Source organism: Apodemus sylvaticus, chromosome 6, assembly GCF_947179515.1.
Source record: "Apodemus sylvaticus chromosome 6, mApoSyl1.1, whole genome shotgun sequence".
Lineage (NCBI taxonomy): Eukaryota > Metazoa > Chordata > Mammalia > Rodentia > Muridae > Apodemus > Apodemus sylvaticus.
This window is the reverse complement of record NC_067477.1, coordinates 69963592-69983397: the sequence shown is the minus strand read 5'-3', so window position 1 is coordinate 69983397 and position 19806 is coordinate 69963592.

Sequence of the window (19806 nt, the reverse complement as noted above, 5' to 3'; positions counted from 1 at the left end):
TACACAGAGAAACCCTGTCTTGAAAAAAACAAACAAACAAACAACAAAAAGCATTTATATAAGACTTCTCACAAACCTGTAACAAAAATGTTGTCATCCTCATAGACAGGAAGTGGCTTTGCAGAGGTGATCATTTGCCCCAGAGCATGTACTTAGCGTGTTGGAATCAAGAGTGGGGACCATCCTCAGACACCATGGCTTATCGCTGCTTGTTTGATCTTGTTATCTTCAAGTCAGAGATGGGCATTTCATAGGTTGTTTTCTCTTCCCAGTGTTCTGGCTGCCAGCTGTGACCCCTGAGGTAGTGACACTCCTTTCAACCAGCACCCCGCCCTCCCTCAGCTCCCAGAGCTCAGCTCTTGATCCCTCACCACAGGCTAATGCCCGGCGTTTATTTCCTTCTGTTTCCCCCATTTCATTTTTTACTTTCCTCTTTCTGTCCTGTTGCCATTTCTCCCTGGTCCTCCTCCTTCACTTCACCAAGTGACTTGTCGCCTGCTGTCTGTGTTCTAGACACTGTCCCTTTGCCCCTCCCACTCTAGAGATGACCTATCTGCCTTTCCAAGCATTGGGCTTGGCATAGGAACCTTTCACTGGGCATGTGCGGAGCAGGAGCTCTGATAAGAGCACTCACAGTTATGTGCTTTTACAGAGCTGTTGGGGGAAAAATGCTGGCATCTTGAATGCTAAGGACATCAAGAAGAAATGGCGTCAGAAAGGCTAGTTTTGTACCCCAAATATTCCATACACTACATACCTGGAGGAATTTTATTCCTTGCTTCCTACCCAGGAAATGAAGCCTTCAGAGACAACACTTCCACAGTACTGTTTAGTGCACCGAAGGTTAGGCCACATCTTTCAAGGCACACAGCATTAGACTGGAAGGTCCCTGTGGGCAGGGATCTTGTTGATCCAAGATCGGGCCTCCGTGGATAGAGATGGTGCAGTCGCAGGCTTTTACAGGGTGTTAACACTTTCACTGAGGTCCAGGAAGAGACTTTGCAGTCTTCTTGCTTCCCAATATTGTCTTTCCCAAGTACCTCATGTTGCTTCCTTCCTGTCAAAGTTCTGCAATCAGCTTGACAACCTTGAAAGACTCACCAGTCCCCCTGCACTGCATTTGGGCAAAACCCTTTGCTGAAAAATTTTCACATCACTTTCATCAACATTAATATTTCTAGATATCCATCCCAGACCATTAGTAGTAAATGGCTCTTCATAAAATAGGAATGGGGGTCCTCTCTCCACATCACCTCCCCCCCCACGTGCACATGTTCATGGCCAGCCTCTACCTCTCTACTCTTTCTCACTGCCTTTCTCTGCCTCTGCTAGCCTCACAACTTCCCTCCCCATGCCCAGAATAAACTCTGTTCTATACTTAAAAAAAAAAAGAGGAATGGGGCTATAGGAGGGGGGACTGGAGGGCTGGAGGGCTGGAGGGCTGGAGGGCTGGAGGGCTGGCTCAGCTTTTTAGAGAAAGCCCTGCTCTTGCAGAGGACCTGAGTTTTGTTCTCAGCACGCACACAGGCTGTACCTCCAGCTCCAGGAGGACCCAAAGCCCCAGGTCTTCATGGGTGCTGGCATTCATATGTTCATATTCATGTACTGACACACATGTGCACATAAATAAAAATAATGTCTTTAAAAAGAGAGAAACCGATGGCAATAGGGGGAAGGGAGGTGGATTGTCTTGTAAGCCTTATGACCAGAATTCCTTTCCCAGGATCTAAGTCAGAAAAGATGGATATGGTGCTGTGCCTCTGTAATACCAGAGTGCTATGGCAAGATAAGAAATAAAGGCAGGAAGAACGGGTAAGAACTCGTGTATATGAAGCATCAAGAAAGACCCTGATTCAAAACCCAAACAACAGAGGAACAAGGTCAAGTGAAAGAACTAATGAAGTCCTCTGATCACACACATGCTGTGGCATGTACTTACATGAATATGCACACACACACACACACACACACACACACACACACGGCAGAATTAGTTCAGATTATTCTATGCTCAGGTGAATGTGTAAAGATTGCTTTCAACTCCGTGGCGATGTTACCGGTGGACTTACTAAGTAGGTATTCCACTAGCAAGCTTGCCGGTCCCTCCTCTGTTTTGTTAATCCTCCCTGACTCACGGGTTTTACTGTGAGAACTAATGCAACTTCGGGGTAGTGCTTTACTCTTTTGTCACGAGATCTTGTGCCAGGAAATCATTTCTAGGCATTGTCTGATAAAGTTCAACCTGCTATGACGCAGGCCCCTGAAAGCAGTAGAGGGCTTTGGGTTGCTCCCAACCTCCAACGGTGATTTTTAGAACCTCCTTTGTACGACTGTGCTGAACAGATTTTGTGACCAATAATATTATCCAAGTAATTTATGAAGACTTAAAAGCATACATGTACACACTAAAAACACTAATAGATTATGTGATGTTTAAATTCCCAATAGATTAATGACGTTCTGCAATATTAAACATTTAGAACATGCCCAAAAGTCTAATATAAACCCAAGATCATTTGGATCTTTATCTGTAAAAAGATTTAGTGATTCCCAGAAAGGAAGCATCTGGACAGTTGCCGTTCACCTGTTCTGCAGCACCATCTAGTGTTCATGGAGAAATGTGCTTTTAAGTTTCATCTTTCTCTGCCTTGCTGGCTAAGAGACTCTTGCTGCTAAGAGTATCTACGCAGATGACTACCTCTCCCTGCCGGCCAAAGCTGCTCAGAAATGCTTCCAACTTATATCACCTTATATTAATTTCCATGGTGAAGGATTATGCATTCAGTCACCTAATAAGAAGAACTGGTGTATGCATCAGTATGCATATGCGATGTATTTTATTTCAAGACTACTATCTTTATATATCAATAAAATAGCCCATAGATGCTGGGACTTACTCATATACTTTAATTGTCCTTACAACAAACATGGTTAAATGGCAAAACATTAATTCTCCTGAAAATTATTAAAACATTCACTATATAACGTATACCACAGTACAACTGTCCTATTAGGTTCGGGGACTGTTTTACATAATATTGCTCCCTTTCTGCGACTTCCAACTGATTCTTTACTGCTAAAAAAAAGCTGCAAAGCATCATCTGGGCTCTGCCACGGAGAGTGTTGCTGCTCTGACTGTGGCTCCCGCACTGGGCGCTTAGGCAGCCCCTCGGCAGGTGATAGGGGTGCAGAGTATCTGCACCCCACCCTGCCTCCCAAACCACACTTCTCACCTAGGATATCCCAGGGTTTCAGATGCACATAAAATGTAAGGGGACCTGTTTTAGAAATGTCTTCCCCCCATGCTCACTGGACAGTAGTCAACCAAGGCTGAAGACACTTTGATTACAGTTTTGGATTTACAATATTTTATTCTTGGAGAAAGTTACATAACCTTCCCGTCTGACTCACGGCTTGTGTCACTGTGTCATGGTCGTTGCTGAGGCTCACGCAGCGGCTGAACAAAGAGAACAACACACGCCCTCCCTGTCCGATCTGTCAGCTTCGTCTCTGCAGAACTGGACGCTGAGAGGAATTGCCGACTGTGGCATTTAGGGCATACGTTCACTACAAAAAATATTTAAGTCTGCTGTGACAGAATCATGATTTGAACCCACAGTAGGAGGTGAGGTTTAAGTCCTTACAGTGGAAGCTTAAAGGAACACTTAGATCTAAAAGGAGAGATTTTAAATCATGGCTTTCCTTGGGTCTGAATATTCTGTCTGTCTGTCTGTCTGTCTGTCTGTCTGTCTGTCTCCCTCCCCTCCCCCTCCCCTCCCTCTCCCTTCTCTCTCTTACACACACACACACACACACACACACACCCACACCCACACACACACACACACACTTTTAAACCTAGCAAGCCTACTATGAAAATCAGAGTATTTACAGCCATTTGCTTCTTTTTGGCTAAGGTTCAGTTGGTTCATAATCTAATACCATTCCAAATCCACTCAAATTCCCCGAGACAGTTATCTAACCATTTCAGATAACAGAATAGACTTCAAAGTGCAAGGCAATCTCTTTACAGACTGAGGCTAGTTTGGAAAGTATTTTAAGTGCACAATTATGATAAGCCAGGTTCTTACATATTGCAAAATTCTCCCCTTTTCTAAAGTCTGTGCTAATAGCTATTAAAAATTTCAAATTAAAACTCAAAGTAGCACATTAATCGTTCTTTAAAAAATTTCAAAATTTAAAAGTAATAAATGGATTGTTCCATAGTCATCAAAATTATCACTGCAATTAGCACATAGTTCCACAAGCTAGGCTAATCCCATTATCTCCGTGGTTCTAATTATCCCAGGGCTTAGGGAAGCAGAAGTTGTTTGACCCGTGAGTGGCCCTGCAGTCTGTGGGTGAGGCTATAAGGTAACACACGCTGCAGCAGAACCCAGACATCCTAAACTGCAGATTATTATGCTGAACCTTTCTTGGATTGTCTTACATGTCAACAGAGTATTTCAAGGTCACAGCAACGAGCTAGGACGGGTTCACATTCCGGTGCCTCTTGTCTTTTGAATATATTCTACCTTCCTTTGCTTTTCCTGTAAATCCTTTCAGCATCCACTGCCTTAATTGGGGTGAATGGAGCCTGTGCCTCCCACTAGGGCAAATGTCTTGATTGAATAATTAGTGTTAATTGACACAGGCACCTCTGTCCAAGGTATAAAGTGTCTTCATAGTTTATTTCACTATCTGCCTCTTTCCTCTCCGTTTTATAGCATCCTACTGACATTGCTACCTGACTGGACTGACTGAAGTTAAAGCTCTGGACATGCTGGTGCAGGACTGTTTGTGAGCACAGAGATTGCAGAGTGTTAGGAATCCAGGGTTATGACCTGGCTAACAAATTATGAGCTCTAACTTGAAAAATAATCCTTTAATGTATAAAACTTAGTAGCTTTTGCTTTTACAAGACATGTGACATTTGACGTTTGTCTCGGGGCCTCGGCAGTCCATCCTGGGCCTGGGGTTCCGACTTCTGCATTCTGAAGGTTTGTTGGGGATGAGAAGATTTCTTTGAGGGTCCAGAAACCAGATCAAGCTGGCAGAGGAGCCAAATTATCCTGGAGCATCTACAGTGGAGGCCCAGGCTCTTCATCAGGAGCCCCGAGGTGTCTGTCTGTCTCCCTCCAGCTTTAGATCCTTTCCAGAGAGCAGCCAGTGGGTGTGGAAAGCTCACAGGGAAGATGTGACCGTGGTGGGACAATCCCCTGGAAGGGCTCCTTTGGGAGCCTAGAGCAGCAGCTGGGGGAGTACGTGCCCCAGCAGACAAGCAGGCCGCAAGGAGGAGAATTATGCTAGCATCCCCTGCAAGTGCTTTCTTGGTTACTGTTGTTATTAAAAGGGGCTTGTTGTATCAGGAAAAATGAAAAAAGGCCTTTAGCTATGGAACCATGGGACTTAATTCAGAAGAGGCAGTGTGACAGCAGACTGATCTCTGTATGCAAATGGCAGCTCTTTGCTGAGGGCCATTGTGTGGAATGCATGAGAACATGGCAGGGACTTGGCAGCGGGATGGCAGCAAGGTTCTCTGGACCAACTGTCTCCTGCAGCTGTGAAAGACGCACACGGCCTGGCTGCCAAGTGTTGGGCTCTTTTGTGCTTTGGCTGAGTTTAGTTCACTCCTATGGCAACTTGAGATTCAGCGCTCAGGAGTATTGGTCTGGTCTGGACCATCGCCATCTCTTAGCAACCGAGGGAGAGAGAAATTACCAGCTGGGTAATTTGATACTGGGAACTCGAAGGTCATGAAAATGGGATATAATGGCTGTTTGTGTTGAAGGGGTAAAAAGGGGGGGGGGGATGATGTAATCCTGATGCGTAGAAATGTTTGGAATGCCACAGAGATTACAAAGAAAAATCCAGTTCAAACTGGACTCTGTCTCACTCTTAAAGTTGGGCCAAGAAGCTCCTTTAAACATGTATATTTTTGCTCAAATATAAAACCCCTTTGGGGTTTTGGAACCGCAGTATAGAAAACAGTTTACTCTGCATTAATTTCCTCTGAGGTTGACTCGTAGCTTCATTTGCATCAAGTTTTGAAACAGTGATTTCAGAGTAACATAAGTAACAGGTTAGGATTATATTGTTCTGACTTTTGGAGGGGTTGGGCCCAGGGCCCAGGGAGGAGGTTTGGGCCGGGAGCTCTGGCAAGGATGGAGGTTGGAGATGGCAAGGCGCTGGAGACCTGCTTCCTGCGTGCTCCACGGTCTGCGGCTTACACACACACCAGCTCACCAAGGAGCTGCGTGTTGGGAAACTAGAACCTGGGAAGTAGAAGCTGAAGGAAATTTCTTGGTAACAAATTGTTTTCCTTTTCCCTGGGCCCAGAGAAGGGGCCATCTGTTTTTCAAACTAGAAAAAGCCAGAAAATAAAGTGTTTGTTCCTGGAGTGAGCCAGATTGTCATAATCTAATCAAAATTCCAAAGGAGAAAGAGGGGTGGGGAAGCCGGGGGTGGCAGATGCTCTCTCCATTCCTGTAGATTCGTCCAGCTGTTTGGTAAACCGGCCCGGACAAGAAGCATTTGAAGGGAGTGTGACTTACAGTGATGAGGACTGAAAAGTCGAGGGTTTTGCAAGACAGGTAACCGCTTGGTCTTGTTCTCAGGAGAGCTTGTTCACTTACTACACATGTGGCTTTCATGCTGGCACAGTGGGCAGAGCGCCCTGCTTTCCCTGTCTTGGTTAGTGGCTAGACTTCCTTGGCACACTCTAATACAGTTGGGTCATGGATCTAATGCAGACAGAGGAGCACTCCTAGCTCTTTCAACAGTGCCAAGGATGCTTAATTCCTTCCTTGTGAAGAGGTTTGGCATTTGATTTTGTGACCCAACTTCAATGAGGTGAAGTAAAAAAAAAAAAAAAAATTAACATAAAATAAATGTCTTTATACATCTACTTCCTTGTATCCCCAGCCCTCCGGTTCCTATATCCACCCAACTTACAACAGTGGAGGTTGACTCACGTGAAATCACTGTATTTATAGTTTAGAAGCAATTTCATATGGGTTGTTATGCATAGCATAGACAAGCGGTGCAGGCAAACAAGTCCTTGGATAGGAAAACACTGTGGGATTATGAACACTACCATTAGGATTCTCTGAGAAGAGAGGTTCTCAACCTTCCCAAGGCTACAACACTTCGATCCCGTCCCTCACGCTGTGGTGACCCCCAACCATGAAATTATTTTGTTGCTGCTTCATAACTATAATGTTGCTAAGGTTGTGAATTGTAATGAATATCTGATAAATGGATGTGTGTCCCTTGTGAAAGGGAGACCCAAGGGTTAAGAACCACTGATTTCAAGGCTTTAAGGTAAGCAGAATGATAGATTCTTTTGCCACCAAACTACATCCTTGCTACCTTCAGGTACACAAACAAAAGACATGGGTAGTTTACCTACTCCTTGCTGTCGAAATGGGCAAGTTCACGAAACCCAGGGATGTGGTGCTGGTTCTGGCTGGATGCCACCCTGGATGCAATGTTCTTCATGAAGAACATTGATGGTGGCACCTCGGACTGCCCTTACAGCCATGCTCTGGTGACTGGAATTGACAGCTGCCATGGGCAAGGAGAAAATCGCCAAGCAATCCAAGTCCTTTGTGAAAGTTTAGAACTACAACTGCCTCATGCCCACAAGGTCCTCTGTGGATAGCCCTTGGTCAAGGGCCAGGATGTGTTCAGGGACCTAGTTTTGAAATGTAATGCCTGGTGGGAGGCTAAGGTCAGGTTTGAAGAGCGATACAAGACAGGGAAGAACAAATGGTCCAGAAGCTTCGCTTTTAGGTATATTTTTGTTTTCATCGTTAAAAATTAAAAATAAAAAAGACACAGGCGGCATCTTACGGGGGCACAGTGCATCCGCATCCCTGAGAGCCGCCAGAGTTTGAAGATTACTTCCACATCATTGGGTCTTTCATTTACTTAAAAAAAATTTTTTTTGGTGTTCTCTTTCCCTCATATTTTAAAATGGTTCTGCTTCTGAATCCATTTTAAATTTCTAGGCTCTTTGCAATGAAGAATGGGAAATATGTCAATTTTGGAAAAGTAGGTGGAAACTTTAACCTTTTATTCACTTGGAAAAGTCCAGTCACATTCAATTTTATATATATTAGTTTGAGGCACAGGAAGTATATTTTAACTTTTGTGTATGGAGGTGAAGATATAATGCCACAGCCGATGAGTGTATTACAGAGGAACAGACATCATAGCTTGTACGTTTTACTTTGCTTATGAATTTGTGATAGTCACAGTAAAACTTTACTTGCTGTTTACTGTGTGGCAGGAGCCTGGGCCACACCTTCTCCTAGTTCCACCCTTCTAGTTCAAACTCATGTAACAAATGAAGAACCGAGGAATTTTTCTCCCATGGAGCCAAGGTTGTTAATGCAACGACCTTCGAGCTGCCCCTGGGACCGGCCTTCTTAGTACTGTTGGTCCAGCCTTCATGTTGACTACACTTGATTCGGGCATCTCCTTGTATATCATGTTTAGTGAACATTATTTTGTTATTAGTTCTTATTTTGACCATAGCATTTGGGCAGGGCATTTTGAAGGACTGGTGACAGACATATTTTCAGTTCAGTGAAGAGCAAAAGCAGTATTTTGTAACTTTTTTCCAGCGAAGGATCAAGCAAAACTGTCCTCTGCCTGTTTGTGGCCAGTTTTATTATCTGCTTTGATGATCCCTTCTCTTTCAGACTGCTGAGCAGATCTGCGGGCACAAGGCATTTTCAGCTACCTTTTCTTCCCCAGCTATCTTGTAAACATAAAATTTGATGTGTGTGTTTATGTACACTGTGTACAAGTGTAGGGATCTGTACACACATGCGTGGAAGTCAGGAGGTTCTCAGACAGGGTTCTCACTGTCAGATCTGACTAGCAAGCCAGACGCCCTCCTGTTCCACGTTTTCAGTCCCCAGGGCTGGGCTATAGGTTCTTATGATTGTGCTTTTAACATGGATTCTGGGAATCTAAAATTTAATCTTTATCTTACGCAGCACTTTTACCCATGAGTCATATTTATTTAGTTCATTTTAGATGTGTCTCACCTACACGCATGATTGTGCACAGTGTGTGCTCCTGCTGCCATCAGAGATTAGAAGAAGATGCTTAATACCCTGAAACTGGTGTTATAGATGATGGCGCCACAGGTGAGCACTGCAAACTGAACCCAGGTCCTATGTTCACAATTATATTCACAATTCATGAGCAACGCTTATACTTTATAAATAATTATTTAATACCTTTACATTTAAACAGAAGCAAATATTTAGTGTATCCTTTGGTACACTTCTATGATGTATTTTCACTGTTGTTTGGCTTCATGATGAAAAAAAATAACTGATGAAAATTCTGACCTCATATATTTACTGTTCCCATAGCAGTCAGTCTTTCAAAGGATTATCTACAGAAGATTATCTCCTGGGAAGGAGAGTGGATATCTAGAAGCATTTCCTTGGGGTTGAGAGGCAGGAGAGAAATGCGCAGGGTTCTTTATTCAGATGCCTTCAAAGCCACACCATGTAGACAAGCGCAGACAACCAAGTGAAGGCTGGGCAACGTTAAGTGACTTCCCTGTGTGACTGACTCTTGAAGATGTATTGATCCGTACAGCAGTGCAAATGCTGAGCGTCATCCTTATTTCTCACAGTCCTCTCTTACCTCACTGCTTTTTCCTGCTTTCGGATGAAGATACAAATCCTTCTATTACTGGGGCTCAAGCTAAGGGTCGTTCTGAATTTCCAGAGTTAAAGAAAACAGATAAACCCCATAGGTGGAAGCTGATGGATACAGAAGTTCATTTAATTCTCCCAAGAAGCTGAGGCTGGGGGATTGCAGCTCAGTTCTGAGGCAATGTGGCTTCCTTATGTGTGTGGGTGTCCGCCTGACAGACTCCTTAATGCCACAGTTCCAAGACTAGTGTTGTATCAGGAACTTGCAAAAATGCTGGGTCATATTCACTGTGCTGGCCCTCCCCACACTAGATTTAGCCAGTTTTTCAGTGATGTGGCATTTTTTGTTTTAGAGATCCTGCAACAATTGAGAGACAGCATAGAGTGGTAACCAGGGGCATGGATTCTTAGGGCATGTATTAGTCAGCATTTTCTAGGGGAGTAGAACTTATAGAATGAATTTCCTTTCTCTCCCTCTGCCTGCCTCTCCTCTCTCTCTCTCTCTTTCTCGCGCACGCGCGTGCGCACACGCTCTGTGTACATGGACTATATATAAAGTCCACATAGATAACAAATATATATACATATATGAACATACATATGATATATATCACATATATATGACATATATGCACATACATATGATATATATCACATATATGCACATACATATGATATATATATAATATATATAGTCTGAATAGACAGCAAGTCCATATATGTATGTGTGTGTATGTGTGTGTGTGCGTGCTATGGTCCAACTAATCCAACATTACTTATCTATGAATGGAAGGTCCAAGAATCCAGATGTTCAGTACACAAGGCTAGATGTCTCAGCTGGTCTTTAGTATATGGCAGATCCATGAAGAAGCAGGCTCTAATGCCAGCAGAGGAGTGGACTTGTTAGCAAGAATGAGAACACACAGGCAAAGGGAGAGGGAGTTTCCTGCTTCCATGTCTTTTATATAGGCTGCCAACAGATAGTGTGGCCCAGATTAAAGATGAATCTTCCTACCTCAAAATATACAGATTAAAGTTGTATCTTCCACCTCAAAGATCCAGCTTAGAAGTAGGTCTTTCCATTTCAAATGATTTAATTAAGAAAAAAGCCCTCATAACTATGCCTAATCATTTAGGTTTCAGTTAAATCCACATGGAGTCAAGTTGTCAGTTAAGAATAGCCATCACAGGGGTGTAACTGTCTGGATCCAAATTCCAGGTCTTCTTCTTATGTGCTGTATAGAGCAGCCTTCCAGGCCTCCTTTTCCTGCACTGTAAAATGATGGTTACAATGTTAGCTTATGTCTCCTAGGACTGCAAGGACCATTAGATTCACTGATATCTGTGAAATGCTCAGAAAAATGCCCAGAATGGAAAGAACTATGCAAATGTAGCTAAGATGATGGGAGAGTCTTGGAGTCTTCAGCAATGGGCATTACCATCCCAGGACTTAGCCTTTAAAATGAATCTTTTACACAGCTAGACAGACCTAGTAGTCATCCCCACTAACATCAATACTAACCTCAGACTTAATATGTAGGCATATGCTGACTATTTCCCTATGTGGAGTCTTAAATTTCCTTTTTCTTTTCTTCTTTTATCTTTTGATAATCAAAAAGATGCAGTTTCGCCAGTAATGATGAGACATACTGTATTCTCAGTACTGGAGATGGAACCAGGAGGATCAATAACTCAGGGTCATCTTCAGCGACATAGCAAGTCTGAGGCCAGCTTGAAATATGTGAGACACTGTCTCAAAAATCAGATGCAATCAAACAAATATGAGGTCTCACAGTATTATTGGGGATAGCCACAGTAGAGTTAAACCATTCCCCTGCATCAACTTAATAGTTAGAGCTATAACTTCTTATATTTTCTCTGTCAGTTATTAAGAGCCAACATTAGTGAATGTTGTTGCCAAGAAATATCACACACACATGTTATGGTCAAGCCACACTGCTGTGTGATTGACATAAAATCTTTCAGGAAGACATTCCTCTCATATCCATTAGACCACGAGTCAATGTCAGGAAAATGAGTGTCCTCTCACTAACAGATGTTTGGATGATTGGGTAATTTAGTTGAGTGCTGAGGATGAAGTTCCAAAGCTCTGTTTTGAGTCAAGATGTAAAGGAGCAACAGTTAACCTAACAGCCAATGGGTGCTTACAATTATTAAAATAGATGGACTGCCTACAGGTTGGAAAGCCAAGTGAGAGAGAAGACCATTAGAAGATACCCCACCATCACTGAACTCAGACAGCATGATGGGGTGCAAGAAATGGATAACTAGTGTGTAGATAGAGTGACTCTGCAATGTGTGTCTGCTCAAGGTGCCAGCTGAGAAGGTAGGTACCATCCATATAAAGGATATGGAAAACTCATAAAACACAGAAGCTCCTTTGAGATGGCCAGATAAGGAGAGAAATGAATATGGCTTTTCAAAGTGGGAAACCTGATGGATAGATGGATGGAGGCTGACTACATGGGTAGATGGGAACATAGCGGTTGGATTGAAATAGAGGATGGAAGAATTTCCTTAATGCGATGACCAGGACTTTCTGGTTTCTCTTGAGCGATCCTATCTGCTACCAAATAAAATTAGTGCTTAGGAGGGAGGAGCTACTCTCAGGTCATAGACTGAGAAAAAAATAGACTGAGGGGAGGGGAGAGGGATGCCCATTCCTATTTTCATGAAAACCTGATGTGTTAAAAAGAGCCCTAGCAATATGGGTGAATGCTTTCTGAAAAAGAGTTCTATTGCCTCAGACTTAGACCTAAGGACATATGTCTTTTACTAAGCAAATAGCAACTTCTTACTTGGATACTTTTTTTTTCTCTTTTCGCTCAGAATTTTATTAGGTGGAGTTTGGGAGAAAGAAAACCCTGAAACAGTTATCCATCTGGTTCAGGCCAACTGCTACAGAGGAGATAGAGCAGATCTTAGATTCTTTTATACAAGAGCTGACTGGCCAACCATCTCTGAGACCTAGTTCAGATTTTTGATGTTGTTGTTGTTGTCAGAAAAGACAAGACCCCACAGCAGGATCAGAACCAAAGCAGAAGCCCCTGCTGTGGGCAGACATTTAGGCACCAGGCTTGTGCTGGAAGGGGTCATTTCTTCTATTTCCAGGTTAATATTTGTTTGAAGGGGGACCATGACAAATGACAAAAAGATTAGTTTTTCAAAAACAAGTATGAAGTAATTACAGAGGGAAAAACATAATGGTCACAGGGAATGAGATAAGTCGAGATTCTTCATTGGTACTGACTGGGTCCCAAACCTCCAGTCCTTCAGTGGCACACCCAGCAGCCCACTGAGCTGGGGTCACATGGAAGGTCTGAAGGTGGAAGGGTGGGGGTAGGGCCTACTTGGCTATAGTAAGGGTGTCCAGACCAGGAGGGCATACTTTTCTGCTACCCATAGCCACAACCCAGCTCCTCTAGGCTTAGATACATTACATACAATAGTGCATCTGGGAGGCAGGCTTCCCACAGAGGCCAGCTGACAGTCGTGTCTCAGAATTCTAGGAAGGGCACCGGGCTCTCAGAAATATGCTCCATGTGTTCTCTCCTGCCCAGAGTATGCCCTGCCCAAGAGCCCACCCTCTCCTTTTCAGGGTCTAGTTTGTCCTGTATGGAGAATTGCTGTAGGTGCGTTTGGAGGCTTGAGACTCAGGCTGCAGGGTCTGGGCTGGCTGCACTGACCAGAGCCACTTGGGGCAACTTGGATACATTTTTACTATTACATGTAATTGCTTTTAAAAGCCATGCGTGGGCTATCAAGGTTACTCAGCAGATGAGGACTCTTGGTCTCTGGAGCTCCTATAGTAGAAGGAGAGAAAAGACTTCAGCAAGTTGTCTTTTTACTTCTCCGTGTGTGTTATAGCAACTCATCCTGGTCCAGCCATGATAAAAAGACAAATAAATGGTTCATTTGTTTTAAAGACAGTTGTATTCATTAGGAAGATGGCTCGGTCAGTAAGGTTCCTGCCACTCAATTATGAGGGTGAGGATCTCTAGCCCCCATTATGCTGTCGTGGGCACAGTGTCTGTAACCCCAGAGCTGGAGACATAGGCCTGTAGGTCACTAAAACTCAGTAGTCAACCTGAATTGATGAACTTCAAGTTCACTGAGAGACTGTCTCAACAAATAAGATGGACAGTGGATGAAAACAGCAGTCATGTCAACTTAGAGCACACACACACACACACACACACACACACACACACACACACACACACGAGAGGCAGGAGGGAGAGATATATTCAAAGTTACTAGTATTGCTTCCTCCTGATAATAAGAACAATACATAGTTTTACTCTCATTTATATGTATTAAGTCTGACTTGGATCCCATCAAAAGTTTAGACATTATTTCTTTAACTTAATATTATATTTTTAGTTTTTCCCCCTTGCAAATGGACTCACAAATGGACCAAGATTACTTCTCACGACACTTATGCATAGAAAGTCTCTGATAAGTTTATGATGAAGGAGTTTTGTTATGGTCTAAACACAGTCCTAAATATCTGTGGGTGGAGCCATCCAGATTGTAACCATAACTGCTGTGGTAGAGAGCCCCAAGATTTCTCTGCCTTTTCAGCTGTGTAAGAATGTAACAAGAACCCCATTAAAAAGTGGGGTATGGAGCTAAACAAAGAATTTTCACATGAAGAACTTCGGAGGGCTGAGAAACACCTTAAGAAATGTTCAACATCATTAATCATGCAAATCAAAACAACCCTGAGATTTCACCTCACACCAGTCAGAATGGCTAAGGTAAAAAACTTAGGAGACAGCAGGTTTTGGCGAGGATGTGGAGAAAGAGGAACACTCCTCCACTGCTGGTGGGATTGCAAGATGGTGCAACCACTTTGGATATCAGTCTGGCGGTTCCTTAGAAAACTGGGCATGACATTTCCTGAGGACCCTGCTATACCACTCCTAGGCATACCCAGAGGATTCTTCAGAGTGCAATAAGGACACATGCTCCACTATGTTCATAGCAGCCCTATTTGTAGTAGCCAGAAGCTAGAAAGAACCCAGGTTTCCTTCAATGGAGGAATGGATACAAAAAATGTGGTATATTTACACAATGGAGTACTATTCAGCCATTAGAAACAATGGATTCATGAAATTCTTAGACAAATGGATGGAGCTGGAGAACATCATACTAAGTGAGGTAACACAGTCTCAAAAGATCAGTCATGGTATGCACTCACTGATAAGTGGATATTAGCGTAGAAACTTTGAATACCCAAGACATAATCCACATATTAAATGATGTCCAAGAAGAACAGAGGAATGGCCCCTGGTTCTGGAAAGACTCAATGCAGCAGTATAGGGGAATTCCAGAACAGGGAAGTGGGAAGGGGTGGGAGGGAGAACAGAGGGAGGGAAGAGGGCTTATGGGACTTGCGGGGAGTGGGGACCAAGAAAAAGGGAAATTATTTGAAATGTAAATAAAAATATATCAATAAAGAAAAAAAGAAAAAAAGAATGTAACAAGAAGGTGCCACCTATGAATGAGAACTTGTGCACTGAAATACACCTGGTCAAAGAGTATCTTGATTTCCCAGCCTTTAGAACTGTGGGAAATACATCTTGTTTGTAGGCTCTCTCCTTTATGAATGACAGCCCATGTGAAGAAGTAAGATTCGCACCTGGTACGGAGATGCGGAGGTGCTGCTGTAACAACTCAAAGTGTGGACGTGGGTTTGGGACTGAGCAGTGAGTAGAGACTGGAGGACCTTATAGTGCAGGTTCGGAAAGCCTAGATTCTCCTTTGTCAGCGTGACTCTGCTGAAAACTGAAGAGAGAGCAGGAAATAGCGAAGAAAGCCTCTGGTTACTACAGAGCATCTGGGTGGTGTAGGATCTCGGTAGAGATGTGGGTGGTCAAGGCCATCTTAGTAAATCTGAGGGTTGAATGAGAAACAGGTCGGGGGGCCTCAGGGGAAAGACAAGCCTCGCTGCAGAGTGAAGTTCTTGGCTGAATTGCCTTGTGTCCTGGCATTCTCAGGGAGGTAGGAAGTGTGAATAATGATAGCAGAGCTTTCTAAACCATGCAGGAACGGCCTGATTAGCAAGATGCTGGTCAAGGGAACTGATTTACAGATGGAGTTATTTAAAAAGCAAGGTATAATTTAGAAAGTTAAATTGGGAAATTGTAAGAGGATCTGTTTGTGAGAGGGCAAGGGCGGTGATGAAGCCCTTTGACAAGGACAAGGAATTAAGCCATCCAACCCAAGATCTGTGGCCTCCAAAGCTGAGAGAAAAGCACTTCTGTCACTCACAAGGCACCTAGCGGTAATGCGTTGCTATAGCAGCCCACCCAGACTAAGAGATTCTGGAGTCTTCATCTTCCTCATACTGGAGCTTCCATGAATTAGTAAAATTTGAGTAAAACTGAGGATTTGTAAAGCACCCTTAATTGTGAGAAAATGACACAGTATTTCTGCACATTTGGGGAGCTGGACCTTGGATTGGTGTTGCTGCTCTTTGCTTTGGGGCAAGCAAAGCTTTGCTTTGTGGGTGTCTGATAAAAACCTTACTCTCTTCTTTTCTTTTTTATATCTACAGACTTTGTATTTTTATGTTATGGGTATGAGTATTTTGCCTGTGTGTGTGTGTGTGTGTGTGTGTGTGTGTGTGTGTGTGTGTGTTTATGTGTGTACCTGGTACTCCTGGAGATCACTAGAAGACAATCTATACCCTACTACTGTATTTACAAACAGTAGTGAGCCATCATGTGGTGCTAGGAAGTCAACCCAAGTCCTCGTGGAGAGCAGGCAGTGATGGGTGATAGTGCTCTTAACAACTGAGCCCTACTTCCAACCTCACTTTTTAGGTGTTTTTCTAAGTTATACAATAATAAGGAAGTTTTTGTCTTAGGAGAGCTGTCAGTGCTATGTCAGATATTTAAAGAGACAAAGCAAATCATCCTTCAGTGGAGACTGGGTGTCATCGCTTCAAATAAGAGAAGGTTTTGACCACAGTTGAAGAGGAAAAAAACTTGTGACTGATGTAAACAATGAACTCTCCTCTATGAGGTCTTGCACTAATGAGAGATCTATGAGCAACCCTGGAAACTTATGACTGAAACAGATTCACCATACAGGGAATCACGGGTTTATTTTCTTCATTATCCATGCCAGGTCACAGTGAGGGGACCCATTCTCAGTCAAGCCATCTGATGTCTCCTTCCGTGGTTTGGTGACATCCAACTATTCTGAGAGAAGAAAGCAGTTTTGTAGATCCAAAAGATTTATAGATGCCAAACAAAGACTTTTAAAATTAGCTTTAGTTCCTCATTAGTTTGAATTTAGATTTTACTGTGATAGACACGGTTTAGTATTTAGCAGACAGAGGACACACTCTCAGGAACTGAGCTCAGTGCACTCCCTCCGTCAGTTCATGTCGATCCTCCCGACTCTCCTTCATCTCCCAGTGCCGTCTGCACAGCCTGACAGTGCTTCTAGACAGGAATGTGCCTATGTGGTGTTCTAGTTTTTTCTAGCATAGAGAATCAGTGAATATACAGTTTCATCTATGATAAAGGCATCTTAAAATGTGCTATATTCCTTTCTGATATAAAGATGGTTGTAGCCCTGGGATGGGCAAAGAGACACCTTGCGGGTAGCGCTTTCCTTATATCAGGGACAGAGCAGATGACAGTCCTTTTTTTCATCCTAGCTTGGTGCCCGGCTTGGTGGCCCAAGCTGTCTTACAGCTAAGACACACAAAAATCAAATCAAATCCAGGCAGCACAGCGCAGCAGCAGGAGGATAGACAGAGACAGGAGACCGCCATGCCACCCACAGACCTGACCTCCAGTGCATAGCAGTGTGGGCCACAGACACCCTCCTGCTGCCGCTCCACACAGCACAGATGGGGGATGTCACCCAGGGGTTCACCGGCCATGAGCCCAGCCTGCAGCAAGAGCCACCACAATGTACGGTCAGACGACAGAGAAGAAGTAGAGCAACTGGAACATTGTGAAGAGAGATGGAACTGGAGACTCGAGGGTGGAGAGGGGTGGCTGGCTGTGAGCCAGCCCTGCCACCAGGGGCCATGATGAAGTCCCAGCTTAAGCTGCCACTGAGGGCCACGGCTGGGTCTGTGGCTATGTAGCAGCAGGGGTCCTGTCAATGGCCAACTAGAGAACATGGGGATTTCCTGGCTGGGGCAGTCCCTGGGGACCAGGTGAATATCCAAGGACTGTGCAGAGCTGGCCCTGCCCCTCGCTGGATGCAACCCTGGACAGCTGGCCCTATCTCTCGCTGCTGGCAGCACCTAGGGGAGCAGGGCCTGCACCTTGCCCAAGCAGCACAGTGGAGCTGGCCCTTGTAACAGGGATATGGCTGAGCTGCCCCGAGAGTGTGAGTGTAGGAGAGCCAACTCCACCACTTCCACTTGTCTGCCACGGGATGGCACAGGGGCAGGGGGGATTTGTCCCCTCCCTTGTGCCACCTTCAGGTCGTGAACTCTGAACTTGGGAGAGCTAGCTCGGCCCTTCACCAGCTGCGGCACCCAGGAATACAAGCCCTGACTTTGTCTGGGCACCACAGTAGAGCTGGCCCTCGTGGAGGAGGTGCACGTGAGCCATCCTGGAGGGTGAAAGTGTGGGAGAGTTGGTGCGAGGTGGTGTGGGTGCATGGGTGATGAAGCCCTCCCCTTTTCCCTTTTGCTAGCTGCAGTAGGTGGGAGAGCCATCCCTGCCCCTCTCACCTTACCTGGGCAACATAGTAGAGCGGCCCGATGGCAAAGGCACGGATGAACCAGCCCCAAGGATGTGGGAGCGGAAGAGCTGGACCAGCTGCGCAAAGACTGCAGCACCAGGGCGGGTGGACACCGCCGCCCCCACCCCCTCCCCGAACCTTGATTGGGCGGCACAGATATGAGTAGGATATGACTACAGTGCGGGACACTGCGGGACATACTACAGCTTCCATGATGAGATGTTTTTATGCTTTCTTTTGCTGTTGTTTGTTTATCTGGGTTTGTTTTATTGGGGGGAAGTTGCAAGGGTAGATATGAGGGGATGGGGAGATGGGGAGATGAGCGGGACTGCGGTGCATGATGGGAAACTCACAAGGCATTAATAAAGAGTTTAAAGGAGTGTTGTACAAAATCAAGTTAAATAACTTTTTTCTGTGTTGTGTAGTGAGCCTTTATTGACTACTACTATATATGGCCAGTTTTCTTACCTCACAGAATATTTTGGAGTTAATATATAAAGATTTAGTTTTTATATTCAGCTTTTTTGGGGGGTTGATTGATAATTCAATAATGCTTTCAAGGAGTCAAAATTCTAAGGTGGTAAGCAGAATGGCTTCTTAAAGTGGTAAGCAGAATGGCGTCCCATGGAGGCGCCTTGCCGATTTCTCCTAACACACAGTCCTTGGGGGCAATTATTGCTGTCAGCCTCCTCCTAGAGTGAATGCATCTAGCCATGCGCTTCAGCACAGAAGCAAGCTGTAGCATCACCGAGCCAGCAGGAAGAGCAGGTCTCCCAGTTCCCCATCTCTGTCCTCTTACAGCCTTATAGCTACTATTCCACAAAGGAGCCTCTAGCTGGTGACTCTGGGTCCACTCCACACTGAAGGATTCATCTTAGAGGATTGTATCACATTCAGTCTGTATTTCAGTCTGCCCATTTTAGTGCTTCTGATAATTGGAGTCATATAAGATGCATCTTTGTGTATTTGGCTTCTTTTGTTCAAATGTTTATGATTTATAAAGTTTATCAAATGCTTTTCCCCCTGAACATATTGAAACGATGTGATTAATCATTTTTTTTAGGACTGAGATTTTCCATATTTCTTTTTTTTAATTAAATATTTTTATTCGATATATTTTTTATTTACATTTCAAATGATTTCCCCTTTTCTAGCCCCCCACTCCCCGAAAGTCCCGTAAGCCCCCTTCTCTCCCCCTATCCTCCCACCCACCCCTTCCCACTTCCCCATTCTGGTTTTACCAAATACTGCTTCACTGAGTCTTTCCAGAACAAGGGGCCACTCTTCCTTTCTTCTTGTACCTCATTTGATGTGTAGATTATGTTTTGGGTATTCCAGTTTTCTAGGTTAATATCCACTTATTAGTGAGTGCATACCATGA